The sequence below is a fragment of the Lissotriton vulgaris genome, chromosome 7 (assembly GCF_964263255.1).
Source record: "Lissotriton vulgaris chromosome 7, aLisVul1.2, whole genome shotgun sequence".
Taxonomy (NCBI): Eukaryota; Metazoa; Chordata; class Amphibia; order Caudata; family Salamandridae; genus Lissotriton; species Lissotriton vulgaris.
In genome coordinates, this window is record NC_141695.1 from 245675743 (window position 1) to 245683284 (window position 7542).

Here is a 7542-nt window from a genome sequence, read left to right on the forward strand (position 1 = left end):
CATTTATCACACAAAATCTAGTTTTTTACAGTGCACATTGTACATACATTGGCAATACTATTCCTGTCAGACCACTTTTTATTGCTTTGTTGACTGTGCTCATTTTGTATTTGTCAACTGGAGAGAAACTATTACTCATCTTTTGTCTGCCATCTTTGTTTCACCATCCTTTGCTATTTAGGAAAATCAAGGGGCATATTATCAAGGACCAGTGTTAAAATTATCGCCGTTTTATCGACAGGAAACTGCAGATAAAACGGCGATAATGGGCTTGATAATACGCCCTTGTTAATTCCCATAGAAGCCCATGTTCTTGTGTTAACATGGGCTTCTATGGGAATTAACAAGAGCGTATTATCAAGCCCATTATGGCCGTTTTATCGGTAGTTTCCTGCCGATAAAACAGCGATAATTTTAACACCGGTCCTTGATAATATGCCCTACGTGAGTTCAATTCTGTCTTAATTTCTGTTGGAAGGGCTAATGTCTCGTTAGAGAGGAACATTAGTTATCTCTAGCCTAGTCGGATTGCACTGTAGTTTTTCGAATTTGATGTCCTCCCTGAGCCATGTCAGGTGGCGAGCTGCAGTGCACATAATCTTTCATGCAGAAACAGCTCAGGAAAAAGATTATGGAGCATAAGGCGAGCGCTGGTCACTTGGCAGCTGAAGACATTCTTACAGCTCAGCAGAAAAATACATTGGATGGTGACAGTACGTGAATGTAATGCAAAACATATGGAGAGCACATGCAGGGTATTTGACACTGCCTACTACTTGGCAAAAAAAGATCGCCCTTTCACTGACCACCCTGATCTAATTCTCCTTCAGGCAAAGAATGGCAGTGCAATGGGCCGTGTTTTGCACAGCAATGTGACTGCAACTGAAATAATTAAACACATTGCATTGGAAATGCAACAAAGATTGGTCTGTTATATCTGACAACACAAACCAAAGATCACAGTATTAATTGATGAGAGCACTTCTATTAGCAATGCTTCTACCTTGATCATCTACCTCCGTGGCATTTTTGGAAGGGAAAGTACCCCAGTGATCATCTATTTCAGCCTTCTGGAGCTGGCAGAACTAATGCTATTGGCGTAAAGACAGCTCTCCTAAGCTACTTTAAAAAAGTTGGACTCACAAAAAGTCTGCTTCATGATATCTTGATTGCGGTATGTACTGATGGAGCAGCAGTAATGTTTGGTAAAAAAGAAGGAGTAGTAGCATTGTTGAAATCAGAATTTCCAAATCTTGTACTGACATGGCACTGTTTGGCTCACAGATTAGAACTTGCTGTGGCAGATACATTTGATGAGGTTGCAGGGGTCAATAACTTCAAGATTTTCATGGACTCATTGGATGCCACATACAGCATGTCACCAAAAACCCAGAGAGAGCTAAATATGGCCACCAGCGAGCTAAGTGTACAGCTTCAGAAGACAGGGAAAATGCTTGATACTAGATGGGTAGCATCCAGTTACAGATCTGTGAAAGCTGTTTGGAACTGCTTTCCTGCCTTGTGCAAACATTTTGGGAATGCTTCTAAAGACCCATCCAGACCCATAAGAGACCGGAGTAAGTATGAAGGTCTCTTGAAGAAGCTTACATCCTATTCTTTTATCAGAGATTTGGGGCTAATGTGTGATGCACTTCAAGAGCTCAAGGATTTATCACTCTCCTTACAGAGGAGGGATATTACAATTGTTAATGCCCACAGACGTTTGGTTAGTCAAGTACGCATATTTATAGCAATGAAGGACTCACCAGGGGAGTTTGCTTCTGCGGCTCAAAGAGCAGTGGGCGAGGGCAAATTCAAGAATGTTCCTTTTTCCCATAGTAGAAGTAACTCTGTTGCCCTTAATCAAAATCAGTTTTACCAAAGTCTGTCTGTAAATATCAATAAACGATGTGCCCCGGATTCTGAGAAAGAGCGTATAGCCAGCTTCAGTGTGCTAGATGCAGGCAACTTGCCGTCTGGTGATGAATGCATTCTTTATGGGGAAACAGATATCCAGAAACTGTGTTCAGAGTTTCAGCTGCCAGCAATAGATACTATCCAAGCTTTTAGACTTTTCAAAGATTTTGGTGGAAAGAGAACCCCATAAGCATTATAAAAGTTAGTAGTTTGCATGGAAACCCTGCCAGCAAGTAATGCGGATTGCGAGAGAGGTTTCAGCGCAATTAACTTAATTGCTTGTCCAACAAGGGCCTCTCTTCTTGTAGAGACCATTTCTTCATGCCTATGGGTAAAACTCAATGGTCCTCCATTTGAAACATTTGACGAAAAGCTGTATGTAAAGAGTTGGCTGGCAAAAGGTAGAAGGTCTGCTGAGGAAACTTGTTGTGAGAAACCCTAGCAAAATAAACACACTGAATATCTTCAAGGGTTTTGGGGAATCCTGCAATAGATTTCTAAGTAATATAAATAATTTTTACATGTTTTTTAAAGTGTTTGGTATTTTTATGGCTTATACTTAATAAATATACCTTTTTGTCTATTTTATTATCCTTTGCTGGATGCGACTTCATGATTTTCTTAAGCACACAATGCTAATTTTCTTGATGTAGACAACGCCCCTAGTCGGATAGGCCACACCCCTTTAAGAGATTTACCACGCCCCTTTTAGAGCGCCCCCAGTTTTTTTTCCCACTTAAAGCCAAGGTGCCGTTCGAGTCCGGATCGGAGTTGAACCGCGGCCGTTGCAGTGCTGGAAAGAGTTAACTGATGCCTGCACCCTCTCATAATGATGGTGCAGTACCGTGTCTTGCTCTGCCAGACTGCCTAGTCTCAGATAAAGTAAATGTTAATTATATTTCATTTTATAGTGTCATTATCATACCTGCTATGGGCCGCGTCTTTAAAATGCACCTCATTGTTTGCACAGAACCACCAATCAGAGGCAGCCTTTCAAACAAAAGCCTTGTAATCTTCGCTGGAGACAAATCACATGCGTTTTTTCATGTGGCAGGCAAAATTTCTCTCTGATTTGGGAATTTGCTGTTGAAAAAGATTCAACGTGGTGGAAAGGATTCGAGTTGTGGCTGATTGCTGTGCTGCTGGCGCAGAGCTGTGGCTTCTCGCATAATGGTTTAAAATGGGTGGAATTGTTTTCGGGGAGGTGATTTTTCAGGCATAACAGCTCTACGTGTGCGCCACAGTCCAATTTAACTAGCCCTCGTGCATTTTATTACTGAAAGAGCACTTTCAAGCTAAAACACACAATCTAAATTGCTTCCCACACAGTTTTATTTTGTATGGGTATGAATTTGTCATGGGGGTAGGAGGAAAGGGGCAGCCATACATCTTGCATAAAAGTTTCAGGCCTTGGGAAACAGGGAGTGTGGTATTTTTATGGAGAGACACAGTGTGCCTTACCTGAGCAAATCTGGTTTCAGATTACATCTGGCCAGCTCTGATCTTTCTATAATGCGCTGCAGGTGCAGGGCAATATGTTTCTGCTTGGCACCATATAGTAGTGCAGAGGGTTAACATGCCTGCACCAAAGAACGTGTACCTTGCTATCACTGAACTGTATTTTATGTAGATAGCTCAGTGGGTTATTGCTTTTGCAACAGACATCCTTTTGTTACTTGTGCTTCAGCCGCACCTGCGGCTGATCTATGGGAGGGGGTGTTGTACTTAAGACATAACTTATGAGTGTAAAAGCTCCTGCTGGAGAGTTACTTGTCTAGTAGCAGTTTTGACTCACCATAAAGTAGCGCAGAGGGTTAAAATACATGTGGCAAAGATCAGTTGCTTTGCACCAGTTTAAAGATCTTATAGTTTCTCATTACTCTAATGGATAACATTTATGATATTTATGTTTCCCTTGTCTTCATTGCTTGATTTTGCTCACAAGAAAGAGTAACCCTTAGTTGCTGAAATGTCACCCATATTTACACTGAAATTATGAAAATGTCACACATAGCAATCAGAAACCTTGGCAGCTATGTTTCAGTAATAAACAGCCACGGCCCGTGGAGGGAGCTCCGTGGGGCAGACAGGCGGGGTGGGGGCGGGGCAGGGTGGGGGGTGGTAAACACCGGAATATGGATGATTGCAGGTAAGTAAACAATTAAATTAATAAAACGAATTTCATGGCGCGCCCTGCATCGCGAAATGCGATGCAGGGCGCGCCATGAAATTCGTTTTATTAATTCAATTGTTTACTTACCTGCAATCATCCATATTCCGGTGTTTACCACCCCCCACCCTGCCCCTCCCCGCCCCACCTGTTTGCCCCATGGAACTCCCTCCACGGGCTGCGGCAGGTAATAAATTAGATACCATTTAACACAATTCAGTGAAGTTTACCTGATCGGAATGGTTTATACCAACATTTCTTATGGCTCTAGATTTCAGCTCCACCCGTTCCCTTTTAAGACATTGATTTAAAATATATGACCTATAAGGAGGAGGGAAAGCCCCATGCCAAGTTATGGAGGGGATTTCTCAAAAAGCATCAAATTCACAAACATCCCAAACCGACCTTTAGTAACCCTGTGTTGAAACAGATTTCCGGTTGTGGCCTCCGGCGCGAATGCGGGCTCCTGACCGACTGCACTGGTGTGACTTCATCTCACGCACTCCCACGCCCTCCAAGGGAATCTTACCCTCAACGGATGTGTGTATTTCCCAATTCAACTCTGACTTTTCAAGCAGGTAAAGATGCAAGACTGAATGAATCAATCTTTATTTTTTTTTTTTTGCATGCCAGCACAACATAAAAACAGAAATGTACAACGCGCAAAACAACTAAAAAGACATATATATATATATATATATATATATATATATATATATATATATATATATATATATATATATATATATATATATATATATATATATATATATATATATATATATATATAAAATGCCAGTTTTATATTTTCTTTATTTTCTACTTTTATGCAAGTAAGAATGACGTAAAAAAATGTCTTTCTATATTTTTTCGGGCGATATTTTGATGCTATCTGGGTAGATGTTGCGATTTTATATTATAATGTTTGGGGTCTTTTCTTCGTCATTTCAATTTTCTCTTTACTGGTGGCAGTGTGGTCTCACCCTTCAGCTAGAACACATTGAGTCACCTTATCAGCGAACCCCTGCCCCCCCGGCCGTCATTTTTTAGGTCTCGACTACAGCATTGCTTTAGCAATGCTTGTTTGTCGAGATTATAGTAAGGCTTTCAAAAGTCTACCCACTGCGGATCGGGTACAGTTCATGTGAGCCAGGCGCGTGCACATCGCCAGCCACATCCCACACCATTTGTCTGAGCCTACGCATCAGACTTCAAAAAAAGCTGCTCCCCCGCCCCCCGCCACGCAATGCTGAACCCCCGCCCCTCACCACGCAATGCCGAGAGCTTGTTTCCGTTTCGCTTCTCTCTTCTTGTTTCTGTTGTTTTCCGTGGTTTTCACGCCCAGATCACTTTCTGCTGATCTGCAGCCCAGAGCCGTCCACTAGGGCTTGCAACAGCATGCAGTTTCCTTTCAGAGGAAGTATGCACCACCGAGCCTCGCATTATCTCGTGCAACCCCACCCGATCCCAGGCAGTTCCATACTTTACCCTTTAGCTGTGCTTCAGTGTCATGTGCGCTGGACTTTGAGAGCCCCACTGATTTACAAGATCTGATAAGGGAAACAGTGACGCATACTTCATTTGCATGCAGTAGCCTGCCGAGCACGCTGTCTGAACAATTAAACGCATTTAAGCCTTTTCCTTATCTAGCTATCTTTTGAAACATACCTAAATGTTCGCACCTGAAATGCGGGCACCGTGTGATTTTGATCACTTCTTGTTGTAAAAATAAACATGCCTGGCTTTGAGGTTTCTTTCAAGCTTCAGGCCGGAAAGATCTGTGCAGGTTTCCCTCAAGCTAGAGTGCCTGCATCATTGATATCAACATAGGACTCATCTGGCTCAGCATGTCATCAGTGAGCTCCCACAATCCTCCACCCCTGGTGCAGGCTTCACAGTGTACCTTCTCTTGTCCATCTCGCACTGTATATTACAACGGAAGCCGCTCCCTCCCCCCGCCACGCAATGCCGAGAACTTGTTTCCGTTTAGTTTCTCTCTTCTTGTTTCTGTTGTTTTCCGCGGTTTGCACGCCCAGAACACTTTCTGCTGAGCTGCAGTCCAGAGCCGTCCACTAAGGCTTGCAACAGCATGCAGTTTCCTTTCAGAGGAAGTATGCACCACCGAGCCTCGCATTCTCTCGTGCAACCCCACCCGATCCCAGGCAGTTCCATACTTTACCCTTTAGCTGTGCTTCAGTGTCATGTACGCTGGACTTTGAGAGCCCCATTGATTTGCAAGATCTGATAAAGGAAACAGTGATGCATATTTCATTTGCATGCAGTAGCCTGCCGAACACGCTGTCTGAATAATTAAACGCATTTAAGCATTTTCCTTTTCTAGCGATCTTTTGAAACATACCTAAATGTTCGCACCAGAAATGCACGCACCGTGTGACTTTGATCACTTCTTATTGTAAAAATAAACATGCCTGGCTTTGAGGTTTCTTTCAAGCTTCGGGCCGGAAAGATCTGTGCAGGTTTCCCTCAAGCTAGAGTGCCTGTATCATTGATATCAACATAGGACTCATCTGACTCAGCATGTCATCAGTGAGCTCCCACAATCCTCCACCCCTGGTGCACCCTTCACAGTGTACCTTCTTTTGTCCATCTCGCACTGTAAACTAAACTACATTCTCCATATTCAGATGTCTTGTATGTGCCATTCTTTAGTTGTCCCCACCTTGCCTAAAGTATACACATTGGTGGTGGCCCTCAACATTTTGAACAGGTGCAGCTCCACCAAGCCTGGGATTTCACAACGTATGATATGCATGCATTCAAAACCCTTCCTAAGAGGTTCGCACCCTTGTGGATGTCTAGGGCATAGATACACTATGGCGAGGCTGCTCAAAATAACAATGGCCGACTAGGTGATGGCTAATTCTCAGTCTGTGGCCCACCAAAGATTCACCAGAAACCGAGGCTCTGCAAGTGACAGCAGCAGGATTCTTCAGAAGCGGACGTGAAATATCAGTTAACCAAGAATGTAGTCTGAACTCACACATTCACCAACTCATCCACCTGCACACTCACCTTTAGTGTACTTCTTATTCTGTGGGCGATGAAAGCTTGTACTAGGCTGCCCTTCTGGTTCTGTTCTGCGGTAAATGGAAGATTGCACGAATTGTCTTCTGCTAGAGGGAACAGCTTGATTTACTAATGCAATACTTTCCCTTTTTTTGTGAGAAAGTTAACATTGCGCTGCTGCTGCCTAATTTGCACCTGTCCTGTGATGGGAATACGTGCACTGATGCTACTAATTACACTGCACTCAATGCAACATACACTCCAAGTACCACTCAGTGCCACATAATTACACGCCTCATAATTAAACTCTACTGAATGCAACACACACTCCACACAATACCACGAAGTGCCACATAATTATATGCTATATAATAACACTGCACTCAATGCAACATACACTCCAAATTCCACTCAGTGCCACATAATTA

At 43.0% G+C, this 7542-nt stretch overlaps 1 pseudogene; it reads left to right on the top strand.

The window, feature by feature from the left end:
* Window positions 1-601: 601 nt before the first annotated feature.
* On the top strand, window positions 602-2410 carry LOC147701298 (E3 SUMO-protein ligase KIAA1586-like; annotated as a pseudogene).
* Window positions 2411-7542: the final 5132 nt, after the last annotated feature.